General features: G+C 37.7%; 2 non-coding genes across 2 annotated transcripts; one reads left to right on the forward strand and one right to left on the reverse strand.

The window, feature by feature from the left end:
- Positions 1–17,569: 17,569 nt before the first annotated feature.
- LOC135006467 (U1 spliceosomal RNA) lies at positions 17,570–17,733 on the reverse strand. The gene has a single exon (XR_010206664.1). It is a non-coding gene; the product is annotated as a U1 spliceosomal RNA (small nuclear RNA).
- A 144-nt stretch (positions 17,734–17,877) lies between these two features.
- Positions 17,878–17,993, forward strand: LOC135006565 (U5 spliceosomal RNA). The gene has a single exon (XR_010206743.1). It is a non-coding gene; the product is annotated as a U5 spliceosomal RNA (small nuclear RNA).
- Positions 17,994–18,069: the final 76 nt, after the last annotated feature.

Here is an 18,069-nt window from a genome sequence, read left to right on the forward strand (position 1 = left end):
AGAAAACAATACTGTCAATATACTATTAAAACAAATTAAAATGGTAAAAGTTATTGTACTTTAAGTAAAAATAAAAGAGCAAAAATATCAATCCCAGTTTTGGATTACTTTAATTAACAATAAAAAATGCATATAGCAGAGGATAGTTTCAATCTGCCTACCTCTGGGTTATGGGCCCAGCATGTTTCCAATGCAGTACTCTGCTGAACATGTAAGTGCAAGAGATCCTGAAGCACTCACTCATCATGGGAAAGTACCAATGTGTTTCTTCGTTGGTTGATGGAAGAAACATCTTACAAAAACTCTCCAGATTATTGACTTTTTAAAGTTTTTCTAGGAAACGTTCTAGATGAATGCTTATTAGCCTTTGTCAGTATGTAAGTTTGCAAAGTGTCTCTGTGGCGCAATCGGTTAGTGTGTTTGGTTATTAATCAAAGGGTTGGTGGTTCAATACCACCCAGGGATGTAATTGACCTTGTTATCAGATTTTGGTGATCTTTAAGTAGACAAGTCAAAATTTCAAACCCCCTCTTATGGTGTAGGGTACCTGGCCTTCTCTGATGTAATCAGAGTTAGATTTGATTAAGTGATTTTATAAAAAAACAGCTAGGAAGCACAATTTAGCAGTGGGTTGCAGAGAAAAAGAAATATGCTGGCAGAAAAATCCAATTGAGTGATTAAACAGCTCTTCATTTTCTGGCTTTATTTTTATGCTAACTAATTTGTTCTCTGAAAAGTGTCCACAAAGCCAAGTGTCTGATTAACATCTTTGTAGGGATGGTTTTTAACCTATTACTAAATTAAACTTGCTTCATTGGAAAGGCAGCAAGATGCATCCTCATTTCAATATCTACGGAAATAATACAGGTTGACACCAGGAAACATTAACGCCACTGCATCTTTGCTGTTTTCTCATGTGGAAGTCTGTTTAATGTGAAAACAAGGTGATATCTAATTAGCACACAGGTAAGGAATTAAGAAAATCTTTATTTAAGGGTGAAGATGTTTCTCACAAAATCGTTGCCCCAATGCATCATTGAAATTCAAGCTGGAAAGATGATTTTAATATATCACTTGTACATTTTGTATTGCTCTTCTGGTGACAATGTAGTTTGTTTTTGTCAATTACCATTATAATAATAGGGTAAAGAAAATTAAGTGGATTTTTGAAAGAAAACAATACTGTCAATATACTATTAAAACAAATTAAAATGGTAAAAGTTATTGTACTTTAAGTAAAAATAAAAGAGCAAAAATATCAATCCCAGTTTTGGATTACTTTAATTAACAATAAAAAATGCATATAGCAGAGGATAGTTTCATTCTGCCTACCTCTGGGTTATGGGCCCAGCATGTTTCCAATGCAGTACTCTGCTGCACATGTAAGTGCAAGAGATCCTGAAGCACTCACTCATCATGGGAAAGTACCAATGTGTTTCTTCGTTGGTTGATGGAAGAAACATCTTACAAAAACTCTCCAGATTATTGACTTTTTAAAGTTTTTCTAGGAAACATTCTAGATGAATGCTTATTAGCCTTTGTCAGTAAGTACTTTTGCAAAGTGTCGCTGTGGCGCAATCAGTTAGTGTGTACGGCTATTAACCAAAAGGTTGGTGGTTCAATCCCACCCAGGGACGTAATTGACCTTGTTATCAGATTTTGTTGATCTTTAAGTAGACAAGTCAAAATTTCGAAAACCCCTGTTATGGTGTAGGGTACCTGGCCTTCTCTGATGTAATCAGAGTTAGATTTGATTCAGTGATTTTATAAAAACAGCTAGGAAGCACAATTTAGCAGTGGGTTGCAGAGAAAAAGAAATATGCTGGCAAAAAAATCCAATTGAGTGATTAAACAGCTCTTCATTTTCTGGCTTTATTTTTATGCTAACTAATTTGTTCTCTGAAAAGTGTCCACAAAGCCAAGTATCTGATTAACATATTTGTAGGGATGGTTTTTCACCTATTACTAAATTAAACTTGCTTCATTGGAAAGGCAGCAAGATGCATCCTCATTTCAATATCTACTGAAATAGTACAGGTTGACACCAGGAAACATTAACGCCACTGCATCCTTGCTGCTTTCTCATGTGGAAGTCTGTTTAATGTGAAAACAAGGTGATATCTAATTAGCACACAGGTAAGGAATTAAGAAAATCTTTATTTAAGGGTGAAGATGTTTCTCACATAATCGTTGCCCCAATGCATCATTGAAATTCAAGCTGGAAAGATGATTTTAATGTATCACTTGTACATTTTGTATTGCTCTTCTGGTGACAATGTAGTTTGTTTTTGTCAATTACCATTTTAATAATCGGGTAAAGAAAATTAATTGGATTTTTTAAAGAAAACAATACTGTCAATATACTATTAAAACAAATTAAAATGGTAAAAGTTATTGTACTTTAAGTAAAAATAAAAGCTAAAATATCAATCCCAGTTTTGGATTACTTTTATGAACAAAAAAAAATGCATATAGCAAAGGATAGTTTCAATCTGCCTACCTCTGGGTTATGGGCCCAGCATGCTTCCATTGCAGTACTCTGCTGCACATGTAAGTGCAAGAGATCCTGAAGCACTCACTCATCATGCGAAAGTACCAATGTGTTTCTTCGTTGGTTGCTGGAAGAAACATCTTACAAAAACTCTCCAGATTATTGACTTTTTAAAGTTTTTTTAGGAAACGTTCTAGATGAATGCTTATTAGTCTTTGTCAGTATGTACTTTTTGCAAAGTGTCTCTGTGGCGCAATTGGTTAGTGTGTTCAGCTATTAATCAAAAAGTTGGTGGTTCAATCCCACCCAGGGACATAATTGACCTTGTGATCAGATTTTGGTGATATTTAAGTAGACAAGTCAAAATTGCAAACCCCCTCTTATGGTGTAGGGTACCTGGCCTTCTCTGATGTAATCAGAGTTAGATTTGATTAAGTGATTTTATAAAAAAAACAGCTAGGAAGCACAATTTAGCAGTGGGTTGCAGAGAAAAAGAAAAATGCTGGCAGAAAAATCCAATTGAGTGATTAAACAGCTCTTCATTTTCTGGCTTTATTTTTATGATAACAAATTTGTTCTCTGAAAAGTGTCCACAAAGCCAAGTATCTGATTAACATTTTTGTAGGGATGGTTTTTCACCTATTACTAAATTAAACTTGCTTCATTGGAAAGGCAGCAAGATGCATCCTCATTTCAATATCTACGGAAATAATACAGGTTGACACCAGGAAACATTAACGCCACTGCATCTTTGCTGTTTTCTCATGTGGAAGTCTGTTTAATGTGAAAACAAGGTGATATCTAATTAGCACACAGGTAAGGAATTAAGAAAATCTTTATTTAAGGGTGAAGATGTTTCTCACAAAATCGTTGCCCCAATGCATCATTGAAATTCAAGCTGGAAAGATGATTTTAATATATCACTTGTACATTTTGTATTGCTCTTCTGGTGACAATGTAGTTTGTTTTTGTCAATTACCATTTTAAAAATCGGGTAAAGAAAATTAATTGGATTTTTGAAAGAAAACAATACTGTCAATATACTATTAAAACAAATTAAAATGGTAAAAGTTATTGTACTTTAAGTAAAAATAAAAGCTAAAATATCAATCCCAGTTTTGGATTACTTTAATGAACAAAAAAAAAATGCATATAGCAAAGGATAGTTTCAATCTGCCTACCTCTGGGTTATGGGCCCAGCATGCTTCCAGTGCAGTACTCTGCTGCACATGTAAGTGCAAGAGATCCTGAAGCACTCACTCATCATGCGAAAGTACCAATGTGTTTCTTCATTGGTTGCTGGAAGAAACATCTTACAAAAACTCTCCAGATTATTGACTTTTTAAAGTTTTTCTAGGAAACGTTCTAGATGAATGCTTATTAGTCTTTGTCAGTATGGACTTTTTGCAAAGTGTCTCTGTGGCGCAATCGGTTAGTGTGTTCAGCTATTAATCAGAAGGTTGGTGGTTCAATCCCACCCAGGGACGTAATTGACCTTGTGATCAGATTTTGGTAATATTTAAGTAGACAAGTCAAAATTGCAAAACCCCTCTTATGGTGTAGGGTACCTGGCCTTCTCTGATGTAATCAGAGTTAGATTTGATTAAGTGATTTTATAAAAAAAACAGCTAGGAAGCACAATTTAGCAGTGGGTTGCAGAGAAAAAGAAAAATGCTGGCAGAAAAATCCAATTGAGTGATTAAACAGCTCTTCATTTTCTGGCTTTATTTTTATGATAACAAATTTGTTCTCTGAAAAGTGTCCACAAAGCCAAGTATCTGATTAACATCTTTGTAGGGATGGTTTTTCACCTATTACTAAATTAAACTTGCTTCATTGGAAAGGCAGCAAGATGCATCCTCATTTCAATATCTACGGAAATAATACAGGTTGACACCAGGAAACATTAACGCCACTGCATCTTTGCTGTTTTCTCATGTGGAAGTCTGTTTAATGTGAAAACAAAGTGATATCTAATTAGCACACAGGTAAGGAATTAAGAAAATCTTTATTTAAGGGTGAAGATGTTTCTCACAAAATCGTTGCCCCAATGCATCATTGAAATTCAAGCTGGAAAGATGATTTTAATATATCACTTGTACATTTTGTATTGCTCTTCTGGTGACAATGTAGTTTGTTTTTGTCAATTACCATTTTAATAATCGGGTAAAGAAAAGTAATTGGATTTTTGAAAGAAAACAATACTGTCAATATACTATTAAAACAAATTAAAATGGTAAAAGTTATTGTACTTTAAGTAAAAATAAAAGAGCAAAAATATCAATCCCAGTTTTGGATTACTTTAATTAACAAAAAAAAATGCATATAGCAGAGGATAGTTTCAATCTGCCTACCTCTGGGTTATGGACCCAGCATGCTTTCATAACAGTACTCTGCTGCACATGTAAGTGAAAGAGATCCTGAAGCACTCACTCATCATGGGAAAGTACCAATGTGTTTCTTCATTGGTTGATGGAAGAAACATCTTACAAAAACTCTCCAGATTATTGACTATTTAAAGTTTTTATAGGAAACGTTCTAGATGAATGCTTATTAGCCTTTGTCAGTATGCACTTTTGCAAAGTGTCGCTGTGGCGCAATCAGTTAGTGTGTACAGCTATTAACCAAAAGGTTGGTGGTTCAATCCCACCCAGGGACATAATTGACCTTGTTATCAGATTTTGTTGATCTTTAAGTAGACAAGTCAAAATTTCGAAAACCCCTGTTATGGTGTAGGGTACCTGGCCTTCTCTGATGTAATCAGAGTTAGATTTGATTCAGTGATTTTATAAAAACAGCTAGGAAGCACAATTTAGCAGTGGGTTGCAGAGAAAAAGAAATATGCTATCAAAAAAATCCAATTGAGTGATTAAACAGCTCTTCATTTTCTGGCTTTATTTTTATGCTAACAAATTTGTTCTCTGAAAAGTGTCCACAAAGCCAAGTCTCTGATTAACACCTTTGTAGGGATGGTTTTTCACCTATTACTAAATTAAACTTGCTTCATTGGAAAGGCAGCAAGATGCATCCTCATTTCAATATCTACTGAAATAATAAAGGTTGACACCAGGAAACATTAACGCCACTGCATCCTTGCTGCTTTCTCATGTGGAAGTCTGTTTAATGTGAAAACAAGGTGATATCTAATTAGCACACAGGTAAGGAATTAAGAAAATATTTATTTAAGGGTGAAGATGTTTCTCACAAAATCGTTGCCCCAATGCATCATTGAAATTCAAGCTGGAAAGATGATTTTAATATATCACTTGTACATTTTGTATTGCTCTTCTGGTGACAATGTAGTTTGTTTTTGTCAGTTACCATTTTAATAATCGGGTAAAGAAAATTAATTGGATTTTTGAAAGAAAACAATACTGTCAATATACTATTAAAACAAATTAAAATGGTAAAAGTTATTGTACTTTAAGTAAAAATAAAAGCTAAAATATCAATCCCAGTTTTGGATTACTTTAATGAACAAAAAAAAATGCATATAGCAGAGGATAGTTTCAATCTGCCTACCTCTGGGTTATGGACCCAGCATGCTTCCATTACAGTACTCTGCTGCACATGTAAGTGCAAGAGATCCTGAAGCACTCACTCATCATGGGAAAGTACCAATGTGTTTCTTCATTGGTTGATGGAAGAAACATCTTACAAAAACTCTCCACATTATTGACTTTTTAAAATGTTTCTAGGAATCGTTCTAGATGAATGCTTATTAGCCTTTGTCAGTAAGTACTTTTGCAAAGTGTCGCTGTGGCGCAATCAGTTAGTGTGTAAGGCTATTAACCAAAAGGTTGGTGGTTCAATCCCACCCAGGGACTTAATTGACCTTGTTATCAGATTTTGGTGATCTTTAAGCAGACAAGTCAAAATTTCAAACCCCCTGTTATGGTGTAGGGTACCTGGCCTTCTCTGATGTAATCAGAGTTAGATTTGATTCAGTGATTTTATAAAAACAGCTAGGAAGCACAATTTAGCAGTGGGTTGCAGAGAAAAAGAAATATGCTGGCAGAAAAATCCAATTGAGTGATTAAACAGCTCTTCATTTTCTGGCTTTATTTTTATGCTAACTAATTTGTTCTCTGAAAAGTGTCCACAAAGCCAAGTATCTGATTAACATATTTGTAGGGATGGTTTTTCACCTATTACTAAATTAAACTTGCTTCATTGGAAAGGCAGCAAGATGCATCCTCATTTCAATATCTACTGAAATAATACAGGTTGACACCAGGAAACATTAACGCCACTGCATCCTTGCTGCTTTCTCATGTGGAAGTCTGTTTAATGTGAAAACAAGGTGATATCTAATTAGCACACAGGTAAGGAATTAAGAAAATCTTTATTTAAGGGTGAAGATGTTTCTCACAAAATCATTGCCCCAATGCATCATTGAAATTCAAGCTGGAAAGATGATTTTAATATATCACTTGTACATTTTGTATTGCTCTTCTGGTGACAATGTAGTTTGTTTTTGTCAATTACCATTTTAATAATAGGGTAAAGAAAATTAAGTGGATTTTTGAAAGAAAACAATACTGTCAATATACTATTAAAACAAATTAAAATGGTAAAAGTTATTGTACTTTAAGTAAAAATAAAAGCTAAAATATCAATCCCAGTTTTGGATTACTTTAATGAACAAAAAAAAAATGCATATAGCAAAGGATAGTTTCAATCTGCCTACCTCTGGGTTATGGGCCCAGCATGCTTCCATTGCAGTACTCTGCTGCACATGTAAGTGCAAGAGATCCTGAAGCCCTCACTCATCATGCGAAAGTACCAATGTGTTTCTTCATTGGTTGCTAGAAAAAACATCTTACAAAAACTCTCCAGATTATTGACTTTTTAAAGTTTTTCTAGGAAACGTTCTAGATGAATGCTTATTAGTCTTTGTCAGTATATTCTTTTTGCAAAGTGTCTCTGTGGCGCAATCGGTTAGTGTGTTCAGCTATTAATCAAAAGGTTGGTGGTTCAATCCCACCCAGGGACGTAATTGACCTTGTGATCAGATTTTGGTGATATTTAAGTAGACAAGTCAAAATTGCAAACCCCCTCTTATGGTGTAGGGTACCTGGCCTTCTCTGATGTAATCAGAGTTAGATTTGATTAAGTGATTTTATAAAAAAACAGCTAGGAAGCACAATTTAGCAGTGGGTTGCAGAGAAAAAGAAAAATGCTGGCAGAAAAATACAATTGAGTGATTAAACAGCTCTTCATTTTCTGGCTTTATTTTTATGATAACAAATTTGTTCTCTGAAAAGTGTCCACAAAGCCAAGTCTCTGATTAACACCTTTGTAGGGATGGTTTTTCACCTATTACTAAATTAAACTTGCTTCATTGGAAAGGCAGCAAGATGCATCCTCATTTCAATATCTACTGAAATAATACAGGTTGACACCAGGAAACATTAACGCCACTGCATCCTTGCTGCTTTCTCATGTGGAAGTCTGTTTAATGTGAAAACAAGGTGATATCTAATTAGCACACAGGTAAGGAATTAAGAAAATCTTTATTTAAGGGTGAAGATGTTTCTCACAAAATTGTTGCCCCAATGCATCATTGAAATTCAAGCTGGAAAGATGATTTTAATATATCACTTGTACATTTTGTATTGCTCTTCTGGTGACAATGTAGTTTGTTTTTGTCAGTTACCATTTTAATAATCGGGTAAAGAAAATTAATTGGATTTTTGAAAGAAAACAATACTGTCAATATACTATTAAAACAAATTAAAATGGTAAAAGTTATTGTACTTTAAGTAAAAATAAAAGCTAAAATATCAATCCCAGTTTTGGATTACTTTAATGAACAAAAAAAAATGCATATAGCAGAGGATAGTTTCAATCTGCCTACCTCTGGGTTATGGACCCAGCATGCTTCCATTACAGTACTCTGCTGCACATGTAAGTGCAAGAGATCCTGAAGCACTCACTCATCATGGGAAAGTACCAATGTGTTTCTTCATTGGTTGATGGAAGAAACATCTTACAAAAACTCTCCACATTATTGACTTTTTAAAATGTTTCTAGGAATCGTTCTAGATGAATGCTTATTAGCCTTTGTCAGTAAGTACTTTTGCAAAGTGTCGCTGTGGCGCAATCAGTTAGTGTGTAAGGCTATTAACCAAAAGGTTGGTGGTTCAATCCCACCCAGGGACATAATTGACCTTGTTATCAGATTTTGGTGATCTTTAAGCAGACAAGTCAAAATTTCAAACCCCCTGTTATGGTGTAGGGTACCTGGCCTTCTCTGATGTAATCAGAGTTAGATTTGATTCAGTGATTTTATAAAAACAGCTAGGAAGCACAATTTAGCAGTGGGTTGCAGAGAAAAAGAAATATGCTGGCAGAAAAATCCAATTGAGTGATTAAACAGCTCTTCATTTTCTGGCTTTATTTTTATGCTAACTAATTTGTTCTCTGAAAAGTGTCCACAAAGCCAAGTATCTGATTAACATATTTGTAGGGATGGTTTTTCACCTATTACTAAATTAAACTTGCTTCATTGGAAAGGCAGCAAGATGCATCCTCATTTCAATATCTACTGAAATAATACAGGTTGACACCAGGAAACATTAACGCCACTGCATCCTTGCTGCTTTCTCATGTGGAAGTCTGTTTAATGTGAAAACAAGGTGATATCTAATTAGCACACAGGTAAGGAATTAAGAAAATCTTTATTTAAGGGTAAAGATGTTTCTCACAAAATCATTGCCCCAATGCATCATTGAAATTCAAGCTGGAAAGATGATTTTAATATATCACTTGTACATTTTGTATTGCTCTTCTGGTGACAATGTAGTTTGTTTTTGTCAATTACCATTTTAATAATAGGGTAAAGAAAATTAAGTGGATTTTTGAAAGAAAACAATACTGTCAATATACTATTAAAACAAATTAAAATGGTAAAAGTTATTGTACTTTAAGTAAAAATAAAAGCTAAAATATCAATCCCAGTTTTGGATTACTTTAATGAACAAAAAAAAAATGCATATAGCAAAGGATAGTTTCAATCTGCCTACCTCTGGGTTATGGGCCCAGCATGCTTCCATTGCAGTACTCTGCTGCACATGTAAGTGCAAGAGATCCTGAAGCACTCACTCATCATGCGAAAGTACCAATGTGTTTCTTCATTGGTTGCTGGAAGAAACATCTTACAAAAACTCTCCAGATTATTGACTTTTTAAAGTTTTTCTAGGAAACGTTCTAGATGAAAGCTTATTAGTCTTTGTCAGTATATTCTTTTTGCAAAGTGTCTCTGTGGCGCAATCGGTTAGTGTGTTCAGCTATTAATCAAAAGGTTGGTGGTTCAATCCCACCCAGGGACGTAATTGACCTTGTGATCAGATTTTGGTGATATTTAAGTAGACAAGTCAAAATTGCAAACCCCCTCTTATAGTGTAGGGTACCTGGCCTTCTCTGATGTAATCAGAGTTAGATTTGATTAAGTGATTTTATAAAAAAACAGCTAGGAAGCACAATTTAGCAGTGGGTTGCAGAGAAAAAGAAAAATGCTGGCAGAAAAATACAATTGAGTGATTAAACAGCTCTTCATTTTCTGGCTTTATTTTTATGATAACAAATTTGTTCTCTGAAAAGTGTCCACAAAGCCAAGTATCTGATTAACATATTTGTAGGGATGGTTTTTCACCTATTACTAAATTAAACTTGCTTCATTGGAAAGGCAGCAAGATGCATCCTCATTTCAATATCTACTAAAATAATACAGGTTGACACCAGGAAACATTAACGCCACTGCATCCTTGCTGCTTTCTCATGTGGAAGTCTGTTTAATGTGAAAACAAGGTGATATCTAATTAGCACACAGGTAAGGAATTAAGAAAATCTTTATTTAAGGGTAAAGATGTTTCTCACAAAATCATTGCCCCAATGCATCATTGAAATTCAAGCTGGAAAGATGATTTTAATATATCACTTGTACATTTTGTATTGCTCTTCTGGTGACAATGTAGTTTGTTTTTGTCAATTACCATTTTAATAATAGGGTAAAGAAAATTAAGTGGATTTTTGAAAGAAAACAATACTGTCAATATACTATTAAAACAAATTAAAATGGTAAAAGTTATTGTACTTTAAGTAAAAATAAAAGCTAAAATATCAATCCCAGTTTTGGATTACTTTAATGAACAAAAAAAAAATGCATATAGCAAAGGATAGTTTCAATCTGCCTACCTCTGGGTTATGGGCCCAGCATGCTTCCATTGCAGTACTCTGCTGCACATGTAAGTGCAAGAGATCCTGAAGCACTCACTCATCATGCGAAAGTACCAATGTGTTTCTTCATTGGTTGCTGGAAGAAACATCTTACAAAAACTCTCCAGATTATTGACTTTTTAAAGTTTTTCTAGGAAACGTTCTAGATGAATGCTTATTAGTCTTTGTCAGTATATTCTTTTTGCAAAGTGTCTCTGTGGCGCAATCGGTTAGTGTGTTCAGCTATTAATCAAAAGGTTGGTGGTTCAATCCCACCCAGGGACGTAATTGACCTTGTGATCAGATTTTGGTGATCTTTAAGTAGACAAGTCAAAATTTCAAAAACCCCTGTTATGGTGTAGGGTACCTGGCCTTCTCTGATGTAATCAGAGTTAGATTTGATTCAGTGATTTTATAAAAACAGCTAGGAAGCACAATTTAGCAGTGGTTTGCAAAGAAAAAGAAATATGCTGGCAAAAAAATCCAATTGAGTGATTAAACAGCTCTTCATTTTCTGGCTTTATTTTTATGCTAACAAATTTGTTCTCTGAAAAGTGTCCACAAAGCCAAGTATCTGATTAACATCTTTGTAGGGATGGTTTTTCACCTATTACTAAATTAAACTTGCTTCATTGGAAAGGCAGCAAGATGCATCCTCATTTCAATATCTACTGAAATAATACAGGTTGACACCAGGAAACATTAACGCCACTGCATCCTTGCTGCTTTCTCATGTGGAAGTCTGTTTAATGTGAAAACAAGGTGATATCTAATTAGCACACAGGTAAGGAATTAAGAAAATCTTTATTTAAGGGTGAAGATGTTTCTCACAAAATCGTTGCCCCAATGCATCATTGAAATTCAAGCTGGAAAGATGATTTTAATATATCACTTGTACATTTTGTATTGCTCTTCTGGTGACAATGTAGTTTGTTTTTGTCAATTACCATTTTAATAATAGGGTAAAGAAAATTAAGTGGATTTTTGAAAGAAAACAATACTGTCAATATACTATTAAAACAAATTAAAATGGTAAAAGTTATTGTACTTTAAGTAAAAATAAAAGAGCAAAAATATCAATCCCAGTTTTGGATTACTTTAATTAACAAAAAAAAATGCATATAGCAGAGGATAGTTTCAATCTGCCTACCTCTGGGTTATGGGCCCAGCATGCTTCCATTGCAGTACTCTGCTGCACATGTAAGTGCAAGAGATCCTGAAGCACTCACTCATCATGGGAAAGTACCAATGCGTTTCTTCATTGGTTGATGGAAGAAACATCTTACAAAATCTCTCCAGATTATTGACTTTTTAAAGTTTTCTAGGAATTGTTCTAGATGAATGCTTATTAGCCTTTGTCAGTATGTACGTTTGCAAAGTGTCTCTGTGGTGCAATCGGTTAGTGTGTTTGGTTATTAACCAAAGGGTTGGTGGTTCAATCCCACCCAGGGATGTTATTGACCTTGTCATCAGATTTTGGTGATCTTTAAGTAGACAAGTCAAAATTTCAAACCCCGTCTTATGGTGTAGGGTACCTGGCCTACTCTGATGTAATCAGAGTTAGATTTGATTAAGTGATTTTATCAAAAAACAGCTAGGAAGCACAATTTAGCAGTGGGTTGCAGAGAAAATGAAATATGCTGGCAGAAAAATCCAATTGAGTGATTAAACAGCTCTTCATTTTCTGGCTTTATTTTTATGCTAACAAATTTGTTCTCTGAAAAGTGTCCACAAAGCCAAGTATCGGATTAACATCTTTGTAGGGATGGTTTTTCACCTATTACTAAATTAAACTTGCTTCATTGGAAAGGCAGCAAGATGCATCCTCATTTCAATATCTACTGAAATAATACAGGTTGACACCAGGAAACATTAACGCCACTGCATCCTTGCTGCTTTCTCATGTGGAAGTCTGTTTAATGTGAAAACAAGGTGATATCTAATTAGCACACAGGTAAGGAATTAAGAAAATCTTTATTTAAGGGTGAAGATGTTTCTCACAAAATCGTTGCCCCAATGCATCATTGAAATTCAAGCTGGAAAGATGATTTTAATATATCACTTGTACATTTTGTATTGCTCTTCTGGTGACAATGTAGTTTGTTTTTGTCAATTACCATTTTAATAATCGGGTAAAGAAAATTAAGTGGATTTTTGAAAGAAAACAATACTGTCAATATACTATTAAAACATATTAAAATGGTAAAAGTTATTGTACTTTAAGTAAAAATAAAAGAGAAAAAATATCAATCCCAGTTTTGGATTACTTTAATTAACAAAAAAAAATGCATATAGCAGAGGATAGTTTCAATCTGCCTACCTCTGGGTTATGAACCCAGCATGCTTTCATTACAGTACTCTGCTGCACATGTAAGTGCAAGAGATCTTGAAGCACTCACTCATCATGGGAAAGTAACAATGTGTTTCTTCGTTGGTTGATGGAAGAAACATCTTACAAAAACTCTCCAGATTATTGACTTTTAAAAGTTTTTCTAGGAAACGTTCTAGATGAATGCTTATTAGCCTTTGTCAGTATGGACTTTTGCAAAGTGTCTCTGTGGCGCAATTGGTTAGTGTGATTGGTTATTAACCAAAGGGTTGGTGGTTCAATCCCACCCAGGGATGTAATTGACCTTGTTATCAGATTTTGGTGATCTTTAAGTAGACAAGTCAAAATTTCAAAAACCCCTGTTATGGTGTAGGGTACCTGGCCTTCTCTGATGTAATCAGAGTTAGATTTGATTCAGTGATTTTATAAAAACAGCTAGGAAGCACAATTTAGCAGTGGTTTGCAGAGAAAAAGAAATATGCTGGCAAAAAAATCCAATTGAGTGATTAAACAGCTCTTCATTTTCTGGCTTTATTTTTATGCTAACAAATTTGTTCTCTGAAAAGTGTCCACAAAGCCAAGTATCTGATTAACATCTTTGTAGGGATGGTTTTTCACCTATTACTAAATTAAACTTGCTTCATTGGAAAGGCAGCAAGATGCATCCTCATTTCAATATCTACTGAAATAATACAGGTTGACACCAGGAAACATTAACGCCACTGCATCCTTGCCGATGATAACCTCAAGTTGGGTCATTCGGTGCTGCAGAGTCGTACGCACTCTTCCACCCGTTCAAGAGCTTTGGTATAACCCCATGGTTCTTAATGTGACCCCAGCATCCTCTAGGTCGTATGAGAAAATAGGATTTTAATACCTACCGGTAAATCCTTTTCTCTTAGTCTGTAGAGGATGCTGGGCACCCGTCCCAGTCCATACTGTGTCTGCAGTTATTACTTGTGGTTATACACATGTTGTGTTATGGTTCTGGTCAGCTTTTTGCTGCAATTGTTCATGCCGTTGGCTTGTGTTCTGTTGAATGCCACGTTCTGCGGCATGCTTAAGGTGTGAGCTGGTAAGATGCTCACCTTAGTTTAACAATAAATCCTTTCCTCGAAATGTCCGTCTCCCTGGGCACAGTTCCTATAACTGGAGTCTGGAGGAGGGGCATAGAGGGAGGAGCCAGTTCACACCCTTTGATAGTCTTAAAGTGCCCATGTCTCTTGCGGATCCCGTCTATACCCCATGGTTCTTAATGTGACCCCAGCATCCTCTACGGACTAAGAGAAAAGGATGCCCTTGCGCACTATCCTGACTTCTCCTCCCGTCTGCTTACTTTGTGCCTTCCAACGCACAATGCGAACTACAGGTGGTGCTGCAGGGCCCACACCCTTTTACTTGCCTTACAGAACAGCTCTGGAGCTGTTACAGTGCCCAGCTGCTGCAAGAAATCAGCTTGAATGCTTCAGGGGATGGGGCATGGCCAACATGAGCCCCACACCAAAGGAGGGTGTGGGTGTTTAATGAGAACTAGGGGTCATCCAAGCACTGCAAAAGGCCGCCATGCCCTGCACGCCCCTTTTCTCTTTTCATATGCAGATGAGGGTTCCAGCCAACTTTGGCCCACTGCTTGGATAACATCACTGTATGCAAATCCGTCTGCTGCAGACCTTCCCCCAGGAATGCTTGTACTTGATGTTGCATATGGTTTGATATTTGATGGTGCTTCAGTATTAGGCAGCCTTCCGCCCTCCCATGTTCATCTGAAAAGATGTGGTCTCCCTGCAGTTGTTGTCCCCAGACGAGAGTTCCCTTGTGCTTCCTCAGTTGAATCTCCTTAACTTGACGGGGGAGGGGCTGCCCGAGCAGCCACCCTCCCCAGCCCTATCCCAACTCATACTTATTTTGCATATGAGATCTCTTGATCATGAAGATTGTTCTCACAGGGTGAGGTTCATCCATTATATTTTAAAATAGGAAGGTACAAATTACATATTTGAATTGCATTTATGTGCTTGATTCAAATGTCCCCCCCCCCCTTCCATTCTCAATTGTGCCCGTCAGCAGCTATTCTAAGGTTGCTGCCAATGGGTGTGACACATTAATTTCTTCTGTGGGGTACACTGGACTCCACAAGGATTCACATTGGGGTGTAGAGTAGGATCTTGATCTGAGGCACCAACCGGCTCAAAGCTTTTGACTGTTCCCAAGATGCTCAGTGCATTCTCCTCTATAACCCCGCTTCCATGAACAGGGAGCTCAGTTTGTAGTTGGTGCCTTCAGTAGCAGGCCACTTAACAGGGGCCTGCCTCAGGCAGCCTATTCTTAGCTATAAATTTTGACAAGAAAAGAAGAACTTGTTTTATGAGAATCTACAAGGGCTGCAGCAGGCTAGGTCTAATAGACATCTTTACTGCAGCTTCATCACTCCCAGCGGCGCTGTATACTCCCATGCCCTGGTTGCTGGGTCACTGCAGCGGAGGCTCCGGTTTCATCCTAAGGTCAGTCACACACACACCACCCTTCCGGATCACGAGGCCGCTGATGAAGGGGAGCGTGGCCGTAGGGGGTGGACCGTGTGCGCACTGGCGTGGACACTGATTACTGGGCAGCCGCTCCACTAGCCACCAGGTACAGTTAAGGAGCACAGGTCTGGGGGTTTTTCTCCTATATTAACCCAATTTTGTACTGCCCGCAGCGCATTGTGATAGGTAATAGGGCCTGATTCAGGTTGGATTGCAATCACAATAAGCGATCCAACTGCAAAAATTGCTAAGAGCATACGCATGTGCCTGCATTTTCTGTGGCACCCCGCAGAGAATGCGATCGCCTCTGCCTGTCAATCGGGGCGGGGGGGGGGGGATATGTGGGTCAGCAACACTCCATTTCCAAGTCAGGGATGGAGCGGTGCGGGGGCAAGGCTTCAAAATGGGGTCTGCAACGGAGGAGACACAGGGGGCGTGGTCACAGCGGCTGTATGACATCACATTCAGCCGCTGTGATCACAAAAATGGTGGCGGCTTCCTGCGCGCACATACAGTCTGCACCAGCAGGAGGCTACATCATTTTTTATGATCACGCTGAACTGCAGTGCGACTGCAATTACAGCATGGACAAGAAGGGAGGCGTCATGCTGGGTGGCCATGCCCTTTCACTGTGCAGGAGCCAGCACCGCTCACACACTAGTCCCCGGGTGCAGCCCCCAACCCCCGGGACACCCGGAGCAACAAAATGTAGATTCAGGCCACCAGGCCACGCCCCTACCTATGAAACCATGCCTCCTTTTTACCATTGCGCTGCTTATCTGCGCGCACTGCATTACAATCTCCCTCGCCACCTCTCTGGGTGTCACCAGTGATAGTGACACCTCTGCCATGCTTGTAGCAGCTGGTCCTAAGATCTACGCCTCAAGCCCTGAGTGTTTGCCCTTGTGACTTGTTGATCATCATAGCGAAGCAGATGCTTACAGAAAACTGCAGGGGCTTAGATTGAAAATAAAAAAATTGATAGGTATAAGGTAGAGAGGAGCGGGTTCGGTTCTCCGAGAACCGAATTCCCCACGAACTCCACGTTGTTTACACTGGTCCGAGGCAGGCTCGGTTGTTCCCGCCTGACTCGGAAAACCTGAAAAAGGGAAAATGTCATCATCCCGCTGTCGGATTCTCGCGAGATTCGGATTCCATATAAAGAGCTGCGCGTTGCCGCCATTTTTACTCGTGCATTGAAGATAGAGCGGAATGGACGTGGCTATGTTCTCTCAGTGGAAATCTCAATATCAGTGCTCAGTATCAGTGGTTACTTATTGCTGCTCAGTAATACTAGTAGTGTGTCTCTCCTGCTCAGTGTCAGTTCTCAGTAGTATCCTCATCAGTGCTCAGTATCACTGCTCATTGTCTTGTGCTGCATTGTGGTGCTCAGCATACTACAGTACATTACTAATAGTCCAGTGCTGCATCTTGCTGCTCAGTGTCAGTTCTAGTATCCTCATCAGTGCTCACTATCACTGTTCATTGCATTTTGGTTTTCTGTATACTACAGTAACATAGTAATATAGTAACATATAGTAACATAGTTTTTGAGGTTGAATAGAGGCAAATTGCCCATCGTGTTCAACCTGTTTTAAGTTGTGATGATTCTACATACTTGCTGAATAATGTTTTATGACTAGTTAGCTACTATAACTCATGTTACCCCCGGATTAACCATGTTGATATTTTAAGTATTATAACCTTGGATAGCTTTTTCATTCAGAAATGTATCCATTCCTTTTTTAAATCCAATTACAGAGTCCACCATTACCACCTTCCCTGGCAGGGAATTCCACATCCTGATTGCCCTAACAGTGAAGATCATAGTATCTCACCTGGCAGGTAAGTAGGAGTTGGGCTAGAGCTGTGGAGGATTGCTGCTCGGGCACCCCCTGTCAAGTGAAGGAGATCCAACTGAGGCAGCACAAGGGAACTCTCGAAAGAAGAACAAGGCTAGAGGAAGATCTGAGACAAAGAAATCTGACTTTTACCAGAGCTGACCAGAGGAAAGCACAAACACAGTCCCCCACTACCACAAATAATGCAGTCGAGTTTCCCACATTTGGGGAAATCACAGGGGTCAGCATACCCAGAATGCAATGAATGAACCTCACCCTGGGAGAACAATCTTCATGACCATGGTATCTCCTATGCAAAATAAGTATGATTTGGGATAGGGCTGGGGAGGGCCGCTGCTCAGGCACATCTCTGTCAAGTAAAGGAGATTCAACTGAGGCAGCACAAGGGAACTCTCATCTGGGGACAACAACTGCAGGGAGAACACATATTTTCAGATGAAAATCTTGGTCATGCTCTGGTTTCTCTTCAGAACGAACAAATCTTTCGCCTTTTACTAAAGATTTCCGTGGAGAGGAGCAAAACTGAGTTTTACCTCAATTTTTGCATGCCCCATCTTTTTGGGGTTTCTTTTATCGGTTTAAAGATAGAATGAGTGTGCTTTAATGAAAGCTCATTTGCATAGAAATGACAGTAAATGTTTG

This window comes from Pseudophryne corroboree, unplaced genomic scaffold (assembly GCF_028390025.1).
Source record: "Pseudophryne corroboree isolate aPseCor3 unplaced genomic scaffold, aPseCor3.hap2 scaffold_213, whole genome shotgun sequence".
NCBI classification, from domain to species: domain Eukaryota; kingdom Metazoa; phylum Chordata; class Amphibia; order Anura; family Myobatrachidae; genus Pseudophryne; species Pseudophryne corroboree.